We start from the raw sequence: 19,003 nt of genomic DNA, 5'->3' as shown, positions 1-19,003 counted from the left end.
CGATGGGGGTGGATGAACAGGACCCCGTGGTTGCCTCTGGATGAATAGGACCCCGATCGATCGAGCCAGTTGGGGCTGGATGAACAGGACCCCGTGGAGGGCTGGATGAACAGGACGACCCCGTGGAGGGCTGGTTGAACAGTAGCCGGTGGAGGGTTGGATAAACAGTAGCGCGTGGAGGGCTGGATGAACAGTAGCCCCGTGGAGAGGGCTGGTTGATCAGTAGGCCGGTGGAGTAGCGTGTGGTGGAGGCTGGATGAACAGTCGCAGGTGGAGGCTGGAGGAGGTCGACGGTGGATGAACAGTAGCCCGTGGAGGCTGGAGTAGGTCGACGGTGGAGATGAACAGTATCCCGTGGAGTCCCATTTTGCAGTACGCAACACCCCTCCTGATGAACAGGACCCCCGTTTCGACCGTATCGCTCCAATACAAGTCCGTTTCCTCCGTTTTGCGGTACGCCACACCCCTCCCGATCAACAGCACCCCGTTTCGACCGTAGGAGGTCCAACACAAGTCCGTTTCCTCCGTTTTGCGGTACATCAGACCCCTTCCGATGAATAAGATCCCGTTTCGAACGTGGCCGATCGAACACAAGGCCGTTTCCTCCGTTCTGCGGTACGACAGGCCTCGTTTCCATCGGTTGTTCCATCCAAGCTGGTTGGCTCCCACGCGTTCCTTTGCCTCCCGATGAACACGATGGATTTCGTTGCCTCTCCATGAACACGACGACGACGTTGTTTCTCCGTTCCGACCCAGCTATGTACATGAGCCCTGGCCGTACGTATGCGCGAGTAGGCGTTCGAGACCACGCCCGTATGTACGTACGTGGCCGTTTTTCTTTCTTAAATACTGGCCGTTGTACATACGTGTACATGCTACATGTGCGCCTCTACTATGACACGTGCGCGCCTCTACATCGACCAGTATGTACGTACACGTTCGCGACCAGAATAACAATGCTACGTACGCTTCGACCAGGTGGGTCCTGATAACTCACAAGTGTAGGGGATCACAACATCTTTCGAGGGTGAAGTACAACCCAAATTTATTGATTCGACACGAGGGGAGCCAAAGAATATTCTTAAGTATTAGTAGTTGAGTTGTCAATTCAACCACACCTGGATAACTTAGTATCTGCAGCAAGGTATTTAGTAGCAAAGTAGTATGATAATAATGGTAACAGTAGCAAAAGTAAAGATAAATGTTTTTGGGGTTTTGTAGCAGTTGTAACAGTAGCAACGGAAAAGTAAATAAGCGGAGAACTATATATGAAAAGTTCGTAGGCAATGGATCAGTGCTGGATAATTATGCCGGATGCAATTCCTCATGTAATAGCTATAACATAGGGTAACATAGAATTAGCTCCAGTTCATCTATGTAATGTAGGCATGTATTCCGTAAATAGTCATACGTGCTTATGGAAAAGAACTTGCATGGCATCTTTTGTCCTACTCTCCCGTGGCAGCGGGGTCCTAGAGGAAACTAAGGGATATTAAGGCCTCCTTTTAATAAAGAACCGGACCAAAGCATTAACTCATAGTGAATACATGAACTCCTCAAACTACGGTCATCACCGAGAAGTATCCCGATTATTGTCACTTCAGGGTTGTCGGATCATAACACATAATAGGTGAATATAGACTTGCAAGATAGGATCAAGAACACACATATATTCATGAAAACATAATAGGTTCAGATCTGAAATCATGGCACTCGGGCCCTAGTGACAAGCATTAAGCATAGCAAAGTCATAGCAACATCAATCTCAGAACATAGTGGATACTAGGGATCAAACCGTAACAGAACTAACTTGATTACATGGTAAATCTCATCCAACCCATCACAGTCCTGCAAGCCTACGATGGAATTACTCACGCACGGCGGTGAGCATCATGAAATTGGTGATGGAGGATGGTTGATGATGACGACGACGACGAATCCCCCTCTCTGGAGCCCCGAACGGACTCCAGATCAGCCCTCCCGAGAGAGATTAGGGCTTGGCGGCGGCTTCGTGTCGTAAAACGTGATGAAGCTTTCTCTCTGATTTTTTTCTCCGCGAGACGGAATATATGGAGTTGAAGTTGAGGTCGGTGGGGTCCAGGGGGCCCACGAGATAGGGGGGCGCGCCCTACGAGGGGGGGCACGCCCCCCTTTCTCGTGGACAGGCCCTGGGCCCCCTGGTGTATTTCTTTCACCCAGAAATTCTTATTAATTCCAAAATGTGCCTCCATGGATTTTCAGGACATTCCGAGAACTTTTCTTTTCTACACATAGAACAACATCATGGTAGTTCTGCTGAAAACAACGTCAGTCCGGGTTAGTTTCATTCAAATCATGCAAGTTAGAGTCCAAAACAAGGGCAAAAGTGTTTGGAAAAGTAGATACGTTGGAGACGTATCACGTCCCGACTGTCAGGCACTTCCTTGCGTGTGAAGATGTAGCTGGTGGGTCCCAGCAGTCAGGGGGTCAAATCGTTTTTTTTGCCCGGACGCACTTCCTTGCGTGCGAAGATGTAGATGGTGGGTCCCAGCAATCAGGGGGGGAACATTTTTTTCACGAAATATGGTGGCCCGTCCGGTGGGTCCCCGCCGTTAGGTGGAGGAATAATTATTTTGTGAGTAATAAGGAGGCACTTCCTTGGGGCCGCCGTGGACCCAGCTGTCAGCCTCTCCACATACAGTACTCTTCCGATGGAAGTTGTTCCTTGACCACGTTGACCACGCCGCGCCGAGAGCACTAGGGCGGTGGATGACAACGAGGCCTAGGAAGGGGACGACGCGGAGCTGGGGAAGACGTGGCAGTGGAAGCCCGCACGGAGAGGAGTACGAGGGTTCACTGGTTCGGCTGCGGTGTGAGGCTACCGTCGCAGCAGGGCCTGGCCAGCGGTGGGAATAGTAGGAGGTGGTGAGGCCTCCACGACAGCACAGCCGGCCACGGGAGGCAGGAGCATGCGGCACGACCGGCGTTGCTTTGGGCAGCTCTAGCACGAAGACCAGAGGTTGAAGGAGCACTACGGCCGTTGGATGGACATAGTACGGTCACTGGAGCTAGAATCATTTATATTGACTAAGTTAACAAAGCCCTCCGTCCCCGTCAACTTAGTAGGCCCACAAGTCAGCCTCCAACCAAGGTGGGTCCCATTTAGCAGGGGGAGTATTCATTTTTTTGTGCGTAATAAGGAGGCACTTCCGGTGGGTCCGAGCTGACAGCGGGGGGGAACTTTTTTTTTTGAAATGCAGCGGCCCTTCTGGTGGGTCCCAGCTATCAGGTGGATGAATCATTATTTTGTGCGTAATAAGGAGGCATTTCCTTGTGTGGACCCCTACTGTCAGGCTCTTCCGATGTCTATTGTTTGTTGACCATGTTGACCTCACCGCACCGAGAGCACAAACGCAATGGATGGGGGCAAAGCCCAGGAAGGGAACCACCCGGAGCCGGCGAAGCCACCGCAGCGGACGCCCATGCTAAGGGGAGTACGAGCACTGACTGGTTGGCTTCGGGGTGAGGCTGACATTGCTAGAAAATAATAGGATGTGTGGGTGGTTAGAGGGATGGCCTGGCGGCAGCATAGCCAGCCACGGGAGGAGGGAGCAGGCAGTCCCGCCGGCGCTGGTTTGGGCGGCTGGAGCAAGAAGATCAGAGATTTAAGAAGCACGGTGGCCGTTGGATGGACATCCAATAGTCACTGTTGTGTGTTGACTAAGTTGACAAAGCCTTGCGTACGCGTCAAAAAAAATTTAGGACAGCGTCATCGTCAACCTAGTAGGCCCAGAAGTTAGCCTCCAAATATGTGGAAAACAGCACACAGCCCATTAGCCATTATTTTCAATAATTTACAGCCCATTTTCTAATTCTTAAGGATATTTGAAGTCCATATTCTTTTTATTAGCATTACAGACCATATATTCTGGGCACTGCTAAAAATTCAACGAAATTTTGCATATTTCGATGGGGTCCGAACTCTTTTAATCACGAAATTTCGAGTCACGTTAAAAATAAGTTTCAAAAAATTATATCAAAATAAAATTCAGAAAAACAATTCTCCACAAACAAATTGAATGAAATTTAGAATCTTAACTAGCAAGATGCCCATTCGTTGCACGGAACATAAAGATGCATTTGTATGAGTAGTTTATCTTGTGGGAGAAAAGACGATATTTTAATGTAATTGCCAGTTGGCTTTGGTTTTTATAAGAGTAGAGAGAAAAGGAATCCTGAAAAAAAAAGATATTTTAATGCAATTGTCGGTTGGCTTTGGTTTAAAATTTTACAGCCCATTTCTTACAACTTATAGCCCATTTTCTGGGGAAGCCCATTTCTTACTACTTACATCCCTCCTCGTCTTGAAAGATTTGCAGCCCAGCAGGGCTGAGAAAAGCAAGTAGGCCTCGGTTTTGGTATTCTCCAAAAAAAGAACTGGGTTAGCCATTTTCAGAAAGAAAAAGTATATCAACTGGGCTCGTCATGTGCTTAATAAAAGCGTAAGCGTGGGCTAGACGGGCCACATCCCCCGCACAACGCGCAGTTGAGCTTCGTCTCTAAAACTAAAAAACAATTGGGCGAGCTGCTGGGTCCCTGGTGTTATCCGCTCGTTGTGTAATTTTCTCATTTATTGACTACATTGACAATAGCGTGGGACCTAGTTGTCAAACAATTAGGAGGAAGTATTTTTTTGACTTGTAATAACGAGGCACCTGCTTGTGAAATGCAATGACCTTGGTGGGTCCCTACCATTAGCCTCTCCACGTACAGTCATCTCCTGCTTCCTCTTGGTTGTTGACCATGTTGACAACGCCAGACAGCGGCGGGCACAGCGAGCGAACCAAGGCGGAGAACGACGACGAGGCCTCGGACGGGAACAAACAGTAGACGTGGAAGATGCGGCAGTGTAGTGGCAGGTGGAGGGGAGTACGAGGGCAACAATATGCAATTGAAGCATACAAATGGTACAAAAAGCCCAAGGATTAATTGTTCATCAAATTTTTAGAAAAAACCCAGATTGAACATGGCAGTAACATCTAACCTAACCACTCTTTTTTGCAGTCACAAACAAATGGATCGGTCTGATCCATAAAATCAACATCCTGTGCAAAAAAATATATTTCAGGATGACTACAACTTGTTGTAAATAGAAGTCGAGCACGTTTAGAAGCCCATTTGTCCACCTAAAACTTCTTTTTTTGCTGTTCAACATGTCTGTCCGTGAGAAATCTCTTGCGTTAAAAATTAAGCCTCGTGGATAATAGTAACCTCACATTCAACAGGAAGAATGTGACAAAGCTTCTGTTTGCCTGGTTGGATGCATATCCTTCCATCGTTATTGTCCTCGAATGAATGTCATGAGAATTGAGAAAATCCTGGTGCTTATTACGCCACCGATTGGTTATATGTTTTGCTCCATGTGGTTTTGCCTAAGTAGACATGAAGATTGAAAACGGTTAAGGTCTGAAAAAAGAGTATGTTGAAAGAACCACAACCGAACAGTTAATTCTAGTACAATATATACGGGCTTTCAATGTGCATGAAATCATCACCTCTATATATAAATTCTCCAGAGATCGAAAGCATCGCAGCAAGCCAATAATTATGTTCAGATCAAAACTAAACATTCTGATATATATGATCTTGATAGAATCTAGCAGCATTGATAGGCTATCAATGGACGAAGTCTTCATTGAGCATATAACATAATATTAGTACCCAAAGTGTACTCCAAGATGATATAAAACTTATGCGCACAAATGAAAAATGCAGCTTATGATTACAAATGTGTAGATGATAATATACGGTGCTTGAAAAAGTGTGGAGCCAAACACCAACTCCTTGTGATCATTAAACAGGTCACGAATTACACCCAAGGTCTCCAATTTGGGTGCAAAGATGACAGTTATTTGTGAAGGTCTATAACAATTATCAAGGACCAACCTTTGAAGTGAAGGGGCATCTTCGATGATGAGCTGCTGTCCTTCAAAACAAATTCCAATGCTTTTAAGGTGAGGCGACTTTATTTGGAGACAACTGATACGGATTTCTATTCCCAAAACAATCATCAAGCGCTCCAGGGCAGGGCAACTGAAGTGGATGATGTTGTGCAGTGAGGCCGCCGACAGATAAACCACCACAAGCGAAAGTTTTTTTAGCAGTGGGAGTTGAAGCATTTGTACCAGATCGTCTGGTAGATGGCACCGGGTGAAGGTGGCGGTGTGGAGAGAGGAAGAAAAGCGCGAGATGGACAACGGTGGTGTGGGCACGAATTCTTGGTGTGTTTGTGGTATGAAACTTTTCTAGTAATGGTACAACTCAAACTGCTGGAGTTTTCCGAATTTAGGGGATGTCAGCCAAGTGTCCACCGTGCTGGGTATGGACAACAGGTAGCGTGTCGGGATGTAGAGGCATTGAACGGGGCTCTGCTAGTGAGAAGAGATGATGGCTCTGAGGAGATCAAATTTAGGAAGGACAGATATCTGACGACAGCCGAGATTGAGGGGTGCGGTGCGCCATAGAGGGCACCACCGAGTTGAGAGGACTTGTGTGCGGTAGAAATCCTTGGTGGCGAGAAGCGATATGATCTCCTCAAGGATGATGTCTGGGAGATCGCTGATGCGGTCCACCAGAGATTCTACCGGTTCCTCAGATCCGGGTGGGGGCGGGCGCTTCTCCCCGCGCTACCGGGTGTGGGATCTACAACCGGCGTCGCCGCTGGCGGGAGCCTCATCTTCTTGGTGCTGGGGCCAGTCGACTCCACTTTCCTTGTGGGTGTTGCGCCGAGCTCACGGGTTTGAGCAGACTAGCCAGAGATGAGCCTAGTGGAAGTGCGAGTGGGGAAGAAGGAGGGCTGGGGATTTTTGTAGGAGTGGAAGAAGAGGAGCAGGCATTTTCTGTACGAGTGAGGAAGAAGGTGAGCGAGGGTTTTCTGGACGAGTGAGGAAGATTGGGGAGCGGGGGGAATTGGGGGAAGACAGAAGCAGGAGAGCGAGCTGTTCGTGTTTATAAGGCTCACTGCACTAACTACTCGCTTTTTCCCAAGAACCGCTCTCTTCTTTTGCGTTGCAATTGATACTGACACATTTGCAGCAAACACATGAGGCAATAGAGATGACTCAACATGAGTCCATATTGTGCAGTTCCCCTGAAATCATCTTCATTGTCCTGAATCTGAAAAGATAGGAAAATAGTAGCGATACTTAAATGTTGTTGCAAAACAATAGTACATATCAATAGCTCGGCATGACAAAACACGATCATCTGGACAAAGAGGATACTGACCTGCCTGAGGAAGATTATATATAATTTCATAAGTCCTTGGTTGATTTCCACCTTCGGCTGCACTGCTTGTTTGCTCCTCCACACATGACAGGATCGTTCCGCACTACATTCATCAAGTCAACGTAGGAATAAGATAATTTCATATTGCGGTGGTCATTGTACCTAGTTACGAATGTAGGAATACCTGGAGCACCATGAGGTTAGCTGACAGCAAGTAGATGCAGCCACATAAATTTTGTGCGGTGCTACCAAAATTGAGGTTTGTATCCCTTCCCGTTATGAGAATTCTTCTTGAAGTTGGTAGAATGTGACGGCTTGTTCTTTGCATCAAACTTGCCTTTTCCCTGAGATTTGTTCTTGTTGTTTTGGGGCTGGTTGGGCTGGAAGTTCTTCTCGTGTACCATGTGGGCACTAGAAGCTCCCTCAGCGACCCGAGCACGTGAGTCTTTTGCACTCGCCTTCTCCTCAAAATCAAGAGTGCTAATGAGATCCAAAATAGAAAACTCATGTCTCTTGTTTTTCAGATTAGTAGCAAAATTCTTCCACGAAGGTGGAAGCTTGGCAATGATGGTCCCAGCAACAAATTTGTCCGGCAACACACACTTAAAGTACTCAAGTTCCTTAGAGAGTGACTATATCTCATGAGTCTGCTGAACAACAGAGCGCTCATCAGTCATCTTGTAGTTACAGAATTGCTCCATGATGTACAACTCGTTGCCAGCGCCCGAGGGCCCAAACGTGGCCTCGAGCACAGCCCACATGTCTTTGCTGCTGTCAAACGACATATATGAATCCAAAATGGGATCGTCAAGAACACTCAGCAGGGCGGCTTTGAAGAGGGTATCCATGTTCTCAAAAGCTTCCTGCTATGTAGGATTAAGATCATCCTCAGGCTTACCCTTAGTGGCGTCATAGCAGTACATGATCTGAAACCAATATATTGCTCTTCTGTGCCACCTTTTATATTCCACCCCCTTAAAAGTAGGCGGCTTCAAAAGCGCAGCAAAACCACTCGAAGTAAATTGCCTATAATCAGGTTTTTGGATTGGATTGTTGAATATATGAGCAATTTACTATGAGATTTAATCCGAATCAATAGTAAATAGATCATGACGACAATTGCAAACAACAAAGTAATGATGCGGACTAAACCAGGAGGACGGAATCAGATATTGAACAGCGGGAGCAGAACCACTGTGGTTGATGTTGTCACTCATGTCGTTGATGAAGAGGTTACCGAGGTCGGGGAAGAAGGTTGTTATTGAGGAAGTCATCGTTGGCAGCAGTCACATGAGTGTGCTCCCCAAAAACCTGATCGCCCCTCTCCCGTACAGGATCACGAAAGGCGGGGTTCGGAGGACATCTGTCCCTTCTCGCGGTGCGCGCTGGAAGGAGGGATGGAAAAGAATTGCATGGCGGCGCTAAGATCTAGAATGGTGCGAAACCATATGATACAGCGACGGCTAGGGTAGAGCATGTCAGGTCAGTCGTGCGAGTAAGACCAAGTATAATAGTAGGCCTTTGGCCCCCAAACCCCACGTCCAAGTCAATAATAGCCCCACCACGGTTTGTCTAAAAAATGGATTAATTAAGGCGTCCGTTAGTCCTTTAGTATAAATACTATATCATTAATAATGGCCCCACCTTTTGTCTCACAAAGTATGTTGGGGCTCCTGCTACAACCGGCTACAAGTTTACAATCCGCTTCTCTTCTCTCTCCTCTTCTCTCTCCTTCAACTAAGCACAAATACTATATTTAAATCCTTATAGCCTGTTTATGTCATCTAATTGTAATACTTTCTCTAAAGTTACTCTCCACAGTGTAGTCTGAAATGTCGAGCGTGCAGCGGGCGGTGCCCTCGGTCGGCGTGCCACTTCAACAACGGAAGCAGTGAGAGGTCGCGTCACCCTGACTTGCCATCAATGTGGAGCGGCGGGCTCAGCTGGCGCCGGGGGGTGGGGGGGAGCGCGCGGGGTAGGAGGGAGGGGTTTTTGTTTGGCCAAGAAGGTGAGAAGCCAACTTGGGATCGGTCCGGACGGGGAAATATCATTTGCTCCCATACTCTACATACGACACTAGTCTATGTTACTACTCCCTCCTTTCCGGTTTATAGAGATGTTTAGAGTAACACTGTAATTTGTTACAGTATAAGTTACTCCCCACTATGACCAGCCTTGGCCTCTCCCAGTGCTCCACCATGTATAGCTGCTAAACCTCACGTAGGCATAAAATATGATGTGGCAAGTTAATTAAGAAGAGAGATACTAGTTTGGTGACCGCGGGAAGAAACGGTGGAAAGACAGTTTTGAGTCTATAGCTAATTAAATGAAGAAAGCTTAGCAATAATAAACTAAGCACCTATGCATTGAAGACTTGAGCTATTAAGCCATTTAATGCACTTAACACCTCATCTAAGCACATCTAAGCACTTAGCACTTAGCACCCCGTTGACTGTGGACCTTGACGGTGTACGTCACGTTGTGTCTCATAATTTTCCTCGTTATCATCTGAGTCCTAGAAGATCTCACCCGCATCATCATTAGGCATGCAGCCGCCTTGATAGACAACATGCGCAGAAGGAGTAGAGGCGACTGGGACGCACCATGTTGTGGGCACTCCGTACGTGCTTGTGTGCGTGCAGCGTGCGTGTTTTTCCATCGGTGCTAGCTCTAAGGCCGAGGTTGTGGTCGTCTTCGTCTCCGACTAGTCGTTGAGCAACAACGGCAAAGAGGTGCCGCAAGAGATGCGTAGGCGCCGTTGTGTGCGAGCTTCGCCGTAGCACGACAAACCGGACGTCGCCACAGATGGCGCACGCCTCCATGCAGCCGAGTGTGTGCGCATGCATGTGTTATCACGTGCATTCTGCGGCCGAGTGTGTGTGCATGCACATGTTGTGTACTCCTACGTGTGTTGTGTGCTCCATGTTGTGCGCGTATGTGCATCAGTTGGATCAGATGGAGTTAGTGCGTTGGCGTGTGTACATGTGTGCAGGGCCGACCCTGGTTGTATGGCCCAAGGGCAACGGCCCAGGGCCCAAGGCCCAAGGGGGACCCATGATATAGTATACATATATAGTATAGCTCAGCAAAAAATAGGTAAGAAAAATTTTTATACTAGAAATGAGACGAATGTAGCGATTAGCGCGTCACGCGGCGTGAGTTACAACTGATGCGAGACATGACTGGCGGCTGCTCATTTCCCTTGTGAAACAAATCAATCCAAGATCTCAACCTTTCGCTCATCTCCGTCCTCTCGTCTGTTCGTCTTCGACTCTTCGTCCTCTCGTTCGTCACTGTCGGCCTGCCTATTGCTCGGCGCCTTGGCCGCCACTGGTTGTTGCTGCTGCGCGCGCCGCACGGCAGTCCGCAGCCCGGCCATCCGGCAGCCGTCAAGGTGGCAGTACATTATACTACGTATGTGGGCTGTGAGCGCTTCGCACCAGATCACGTAATACTAACGTACAATTTCAATAGTTTATTTTATTCTTTATTTAGTATGCACGCAAGCTATTCATCATGATTCATCCTTAAATTTCAGTGTACATGAAGTTTCAAAATGTAATGTGTAATTTTTCTAATTTAATCTTTCACAGTATGTATTCAACCATCCTATTTTTTTGTCAGTTTGTAAATGTCTAGGGTTCCAATCATCCTATGTATAAATTTCTGCATTGAGGAGGATATCTTGAACAATGTTGATCTTGATTGTGCCCTAATGACTTTGCATCAAGAAATGTCTAAAGAAACAATTTCTGATGCACTAAAGTATTATTGTTGTCAATGGAATCAGTCAAATTTGGTTCTTATTTTAGATAATCATGTCATGTTAGTTTTATTTTGCTATATTTTTAGTATTTCTGTCGTAATATGGTATTGTCCAACAATTATTATAGTCAAATCTTAAACTAAAGTTGCGTGGTTAAAAGTTTACGAAAGTTTATGTATCACACACACGCATACATATATGTGGTCTTAGAATATAGGGGCCCATGTCAACGAGTTCGCCTAGGGCCTCCCGAAACACAGGACCGGCCCTGCATGCGTGGTTGCATGCGTCCTGTACATGTGTGGCTTGTTACGTGGTTATCAATATAAACTATAAAACATCTTCAACTTAGCATCCTGATGTATCGTTTCCAGTGGTTAGCAAAGAGTTCATGTTTTTTTATTTGTTTATAGGTGGACAGGCGACAAAAAACAGGGGAAAATGCGCAAGGTTTCTTGCAGATGCTCCACCGCGAGGTTCCTTGCTTCTTCTCGGTCATCGGGAATCTATGTTCTTCAACTCTTTTCTTTTACGAGAGCTTTGTTCATCCTTTTGCCAACACGCGAGACATCTAGCATCAAGGTGCACGTGTCATGCAAGAAAATAGAGATAATCAGATAAGCAGTGTGTAAGTGAGTCGTGCACTTCGATGGCACCTACTACGCAATATTTTTTTCTCCTCGATGGCACCTACTACGCAATATTTTTTTCTCCTCGATGGCACGTGAATAGTGCATGTACTCAACGACGGAGCACAGGATGGTAGCCATGACATGGTCAGCCCTTTTTTGGAGAGAGTACGTACTAAATAACTTTGATGTGTCACGTCAACTCGTAGAACGACGAGAAACTTGATTACGCCTTCTCCCTTGCCAACACGTGCGCGGTGGCTCGCAGCACGAGGAGAAACTTTTGCTTCAAGCGGTGGACGTGCAGCAGTTCATTTGGTGTCAGATTGCCAAAAGTACTACTGTGGAACCATCGAATTTCGGAAGAGGTGAAGAGCCAAGTGCAAGGTCACCTACTAACCTTAGGATAGGCATAGTGGGAGTAACATAAGTAGGGGTACCTCTTTTTTTATTCTAGAAACAACCACAGGTGAATATCCAGGTGCTGGTTACATAGAACAAATTTCCTGCAGTTCGTGCTCATCCCTCCTTTATCTTTCTTCTCAGCCGGCCAGTAGACGCGCGGAGCCCATCGACTGTTTGCTCATATGCGGTCCCACATATCAGTGAAAATGCAAGAGGACCCACTGAACCTGCACATCTTTCACGTCGACATGCTGGTGATGAAAAACAAATCCAATAAAGATCTTCGGTGGCCACTTTTGGAGTTACTCAATAGTAGTAAGATTCTATTCACAGTTTAACCCAAGATCCACATCGCGTGGCTTCAACTACCACTCTATTTTCTTGCATGACATGACCTGGATGCTGGATTGTCCCACGTGTCGGCAAAAGGAGGAAGAACTCGACCAATTCTAGTTGTGGTTGGCACCCACCGTGAGGCCTGCGCACGATGGTGTTGAGTTCTTGGAGGGATCTTTTCTAGGGTTCGAAAAGTATGCAATTTTACGGTTCAAACCGGCGTGGAAAATTCACATCAGGCATAAATACATCAGTCAAGATTAACGAAGGATTCTGCAGCGGGGATGTGAGATTAAGACTGTTTTTGGGTTGGGCGGTCTGTGCGCCGCCGATGCGAGGTGATCTGTCGAAACAGACAAAAAAGTTTTTACTGTCTGATCCGCCTCGCTATCTGATCCGCAGAGTTCCGCAAGTCGTAGCTACTGGATCACAAGCTCAAGTCCCGAAGCAGTTTTTCTCTGCTAGCCCACGGGAGTACAAGACAAATCAAGTTGTAAAAAGTGGGGCTTGAGGGAACACCAACGTTAAAAGAAAGGAGGAGATCAAAACTACTAGTACTGTTATGAGTATCAAGTATGGACCAATTACAAGTGAAAAAGATGATAATTCGCTGACAAAACGATTACTTCCAAAGACTGCCGTGTTAAGTCGCTATCATCGCAGAGTTTCAGCGGTGTTCTCTTCTGCTAGGTTCCATTGAGCCGCCGTATATGCTTCGTCAAAGCTGCCGCTGTGGGCCTGTTTTCACCAAATCAATGGTTCCCGTTCCCCTTCACTAACCTGCATCAACTGTCGTCGTTAACCCGTGTCACCGGCCCCAACTCGCCTTTGCCGCACCCTCCTTTGCCGCATCGGTCTTTGAGCCGCCACATGAGCTGGCCACGACCCGGAGGAGGATCGGGCCGCAAGGACTCGGACTCTGACGCCGATGCGATCTTTGTTTTTGTTGCAGCTGTGGTTGCGCCCCTGAGCCAGTGCCTCGCCTTCTCCGTGGACCCGCCCGGTTCACCCGTGCTATTAACCCGCTGGGGCGCGCTGGCTGCTGAACTCCAACACTGGCTTGCCGGCAGCCCCCAGCCCATCTCTGCCGTCCTGCTGCTGCCATGAACCGCTGTGGCTGACACTACCACTGCTACTGGGTCGCACCTCGCTGGTGTTGCCGCTGCGGCCGTCGCGAGTTGCCGCTTCAAGCCATCCATGCCAGGCCTCAAATCGTCGATTGTGCTACTGCGTCGAGACGCCCAAGCTGTTGCTCGCCTGCACGTCTCACCATTACTGCTCCTTCTTCGAGCGCCTCGCACCTGGTTCCGCCCTGCCCGGCCGTTGACTCCTCCAGTATCGCCGAGCCTCTCCGGCCACAGATGCGCCGAGCGGCCGCCTTGGCTACGAGCAGCCATCTCCGCTGAAAAGCCTCTGTGTCACATAATGCACGGAAAAAGACTGATACAGCACAGCCCCCGCTGGTTTCATGGCTGTGAGGCAAGATAAAGAAAATCTAGTGCTACTTGCGCTAAGCCCACAATGGCACGAGAATTGAGAAAGGAGGAATCTAGTATCGCATGCGAAATTGCTTCACACACGACACTTGATGCACGACCGGCAAACGACACCTGCTCCCCAACAGCGCTAGCATCAGCTAAGGAAAAAACAATTGCTTCCTGCTTTCACAGGCAGCTGCCAAGTAAGATCGTGCAAGAGTCGGCCACAAATGGAACCTCCATAAATATGTCGTCTGTATAGCAGCGTCGTATTGCATGGGAAGCTAGCAAGTTGGCCTAGTTCAATGGGTGTGATTTGACTGGCCGATGGTGCTCTGCTTCATAAAAAACAGAGCTACACTACATGTAATGCACCGCAAGGAGTATTACTATGTGGTCCGGTTTTTCTAAAAAAACTGGAGTAGTACGTACAGTGCAACCGAACTTTTTTGTCTATTATTGCAAAAATCTTCCGTGAACTACAACAGTATGCCGTCATCCTCGGGTCAATTACCCGTCGCCGTCTCAAACGCGCTGCCGCTGCAGATTCCGAGCCGCCGCCATAGTGATGCCCCTGTTTCGCCGCCGTGTTGAACCGCCCGGGCTATATTGGGTCGTCGGTCTTTCTGAGCCGCCTCTGTTGCATTGAATGGATCATCCGTCATCCGAAGAATCAGGTGATATCTACCCGTTTAAGTTTATTTTATTAGCATATATTTTTTTTTGTCAAAGAACAATTACTCTGGCTTGCGATGTTTTTGATGCAGGGTGATTGTTCACTGCAAGAGCGATGTACGTATCATGGATATATAGATCGCGCCATCACTATCATGCGCTAGCATCTGACAATGCCATGATGCTTGATGAATATATGTGCAAGCCGGCGCCTCTGCAGCTCAGTTTACATCAACATGACAAGGCTGACATGCCCGTCCCACACGGTTTTTTCCGTGCCTGTGATTGACTCGCCCGTCCACACTGGTTTACAATGCCACGGCCGGCTCATCTGTCTGTGCCGCCTCTGATGTTACGGTCATCTTTACCGTCCGTCTCTCGCGGCCTGGTCTACATCACACCGGCCCACTCCTGTCTGCATGAGCTATTTATTGAGTATGAGCAAGTCACTGCTTGGGTAGACCGGTTTTCTTCTAACAATTTGGAGGCAAATTATTATATATTATCAGCCACCGTCTGCACTGGATGGCTCAATGGGCAGGTGCGCAAGTCGCCGCCACTACAATTTAGTTAACAGTCAACTGGAAGGAACCATTGGCCGAGTTGCTGACACGGCTCATACGGGATCATTTATAACCCGCCGCAGTCACCTCAACCTGCTCTGGATTCGCATCGCGCTATCAATACCAATGATATACACCTTATGCTATGGTCAAAATATGAAAACTCTCAAGCCAACTCTTTGAGTCGTCAACAAATGTTGCCAGTTTCAGCAAAAATCAAGAACCACGGGTCATTGGAGGGAAAATAACCTGGTCCCGGAGGCTACTGCTGCATTGATTTAAAGGCCGTCAGAAACTTTCGGTCTTAAAAAGGTGTCTGGCAAACAAAAATTTCTGGTTCAATGGAAGAGTCCCGGGTTATCGAAAGAGGTTCCGGTTTAAAATCCGGCTCAAGGGAAATCTGTCTCCCACAAAGCTCTGAAGCTTTCAATATCCGGCCTAATGCCCGGTTCAAGAAGAATTCATTACTCACAAGTTCGAGTTCTCAGAAAAATTAAAAGGACCAAAGAGAGTATGTTGCAAAGCACAACTCAAACATAGGTACCCTGCTTCAATGACCATTGGGGGCTGATCGTATTCGAATTAAGCTTAACTCCTTTGGCACAGCTTCCTGATCGTATTCGAATCATAGCTGTTTAAACCTCTTGATCATTTGGGGGCTGGGTCGTATTAGAATCATAGCTTAACCCCTTTTGGTCCGACTCTGATCGTATTCAAATAAGAGTCGTTAAAAAATGTCTCAAGGTCATTTTGGGGTTCCTGTTCAAACATAGGTTATTCACCAAAGAGAACATAGCTGTTGGTACCCTCTTGATCGGCGCAATGCCAATGTCTCAAGGTCATTTGGGGGCTTCCTGTTCAAACATAGGTGTATTCACCAAAGAGAACATAGATGTCGGTACCCTCTTGATCGGCGCAATGCCAATGTCTCAAGGTCATTTGGGGGCTTCCTGTTCAAACATAGGTGTCACTCACCAAAGAGAACATAGCTGTCGGTACCCACTTGATCGGCGCAATGCCAATGTCTCAAGGTCATTTGGGGTTTTCCTGTTCAAACATAGGTGTCACTCACCAAAGAGAACATAGCTGTTGGTACCCACTTGATCGACGCAATGCCAAAAGCCACTTGGGGGCTTCCTGTTCAAACATAGGTGTCGTTCACCGAAGAGAACATAGCTATTAACCCTTTTGGTCCGGTGATACGTCTCCAACGTATCTATAATTTTTGATTGTTCCATGCTATTATATTACCTGTTTTGGATGTTTATGGGCTTTACTTTACACTTTTATATCATTTTTGGGACTAACCTACTAACCGGAGGCCCAGCCCGTATTGCTGTTTTTTGCCTATTTCAGTGTTTCGAAGAAAAGGAATATCAAACGGAGTCCAAACGGAATGAAATCTTCGGGAGCGTGATTTTTGGAACAAACGTGATCCAGAGGACTTGGAGTGCAAGTCAAGAAACAATCGAGGAAGCCACGAGGGTGGAGGGCGCCCCCCTACAGGGCGCGCCCCCTATCTCATGGGCCCCACGGGTGTCCACCGATGTACTTCTCCCTCCTATATATACCCATGTACCCCGAAACCATCAAGGCAGCCACCGAAAAACTATTTCCACCACTGTAACCTTCTGTATCCACGAGATCCCATCTTGGAGCCGTCCCCGGCACTCTGCCGGAGGGGGAATCCACCACGGAGGGCCTCTACATCAACTCCAAGGCATCTCCGATGAGTTGTCCACAGACCTTCGGGTCCATAGTTATTAGCTAGATGGCTTCTTATCTCTCTTTGAATCTCAATACCATGTTCTCCTTCCTCTTCTTAGAGATCTATTCGATGTAACTCTTTTTGCAGTGTGTTTGTCGAGATCCGATGAATTGTGAGTTTATGATCAAGTTTATCTATGAGAATATTTGAATCTCCTCTGAATTCTTTTATGTATGATTGAGTTATCTTTGCAAGTCTCTTCGAATTATTGGTTTGGTTTGGCCTACTAGATTGATCTTTCTTGCCATGGGAGAAGTGCTTAGCTTTGGGTTCAATCTTGCAGTGTCCTTTCCCAGTGGCAGCAGGGGCAGCAAGGCACGTATTGTATTGTTGCCATCAAGGATAGAAAGATGGGGTTTATATCATATTGCATGAGTTTATACCTCTACATCATGTCATCTTTCTTAAAGCCTTACTCTGTTCTTATGAACTTAATACTCTAGATGCATGCTGGATAGTGGTCGATGTGTGGAGTAATAGTAGTAGATGCAGGCAGGAGTCGGTCTACTTGTCACGGACGTGATGCCTATATACATGATCATGCCTAGATAATCTCATAATTATTTGCTTTTCTATCAATTGCTCGACTGTAATTTGTTCACCCACCGTAATAGTTATGCTATCTTCAGAGAAGCCACTAGTGAAACCTATGGCCCTCGAGTCTATCTTTTATCATATACACTTTCAATCTACTTTTATTTGCATCTTTACTTTTCCAATCTATATCATAAAATACCAAAAATATATTTATCTTATCATGTTATCTCTATCAGATCTCACTTTCGCAAGTGGACGTGAAGGGATTGATAGCCCATTTATCATGTTGGTTGCGAGTTCTTTGTTTGTTTGTGTAGGCGCGTGGGACTTGTGAGGTGCATCCTACTGGATTGATACCTTGGTTCTCAAAAACTGAGGGAAATACTTACGCTACTGTGCTGCATCACCCTTTCCTCTTCAAGGAAAACCAATGCAATCTCAAGACGTAGCAAGAAGGATTTCTGGTGCCGTTGTCGGGGAGGTCTTCGCTCAAGTCAAGACATACCAAGTACCCATCACAAACTCATCTCCCTCGCATTTACATTATTTGCCATTTGCCTCACGTTTTCCTCTCCCCCACTTCACCCTTGCCGCTTTATTCGCCCTCTCTTTCCCAATCTCTCTCTTCTTCTTCTCCCTCTCTTTCGCTTGTCTTTTTCTGTTTGCTCGTGTGTTAGATCGTTTACCTTTTCTTAATGGCTAATCCTCCTATCCTTGTTGTTACTCCCGAACATGAGATTCTTAATTTTAAACAAAGGGAGGGAGAGAATTTAAAAGATGCTTGGCATAGAATTTGCAATGCTCAAAATAAATCTACTAGGAAGTTTTCTACTTCTGTTCTTCTTCGCAATTTTTATGTAGGCATTACTCCTTGGAATAGATGCATTCTTGATACCATTACCGGAGGGGATTTCTTAAGTAGCCATACGTTTTATGCTTATAATGCTATGTTAGATTTGCTTGTCCCACCACCTCTTTGGTTAATGGAACTGTTTTAACTTTAGAACATGTGATGCAAAGGCTTGAAACTATTGAAAATAAAATTGCCACTATTGAGTTAATTGAAAATTTGGATAAAAAGATCCACAACCAAATTACCCAATATGGATCTAAGGTTGGAGTTGCTCTGAAGAATCTTAAAGAAAAGGAACCTATAGTTAATGAAAGAGTAGAACAAAATTCTACGAGAATAGCTAAACTTGAGGATATAATTACTAATCTAGGGTCTGCCTTTTCATCTATGAAAAATACTTCATCTCCTCCTATTAAGTTCGGCAAATTAATTTATGTTCCTAAAAATAAGGGTGAATCTTCTAGTAAGGAAAATGCGGATCTCAAATCCATAAGTATACACTCTAGTTTTTCCACTATCATAAAGGAACCTTTTGCTTCAAATGAATGTCTTGATTTCTTGCCTAGGAACTTAATCATTGCTAAAGAGAAATAAACTCCTAAAAATTATAAATGCTCTATTGAAGAATCAAGTGCCAAAGATGGCACTACTTAGATCTATCCTTGCTTTTATGCCTAGCTTGGGGCGTTAAACAATAGCGCTACTTGGGAGGCAACCCAATTTTATT

The sequence above is a fragment of the Triticum dicoccoides genome, chromosome 1B (genome assembly GCF_002162155.2).
Source record: "Triticum dicoccoides isolate Atlit2015 ecotype Zavitan chromosome 1B, WEW_v2.0, whole genome shotgun sequence".
Classification (NCBI taxonomy): Eukaryota; Viridiplantae; Streptophyta; class Magnoliopsida; order Poales; family Poaceae; genus Triticum; species Triticum dicoccoides.
This window is presented reverse-complemented; position numbering follows the sequence as displayed.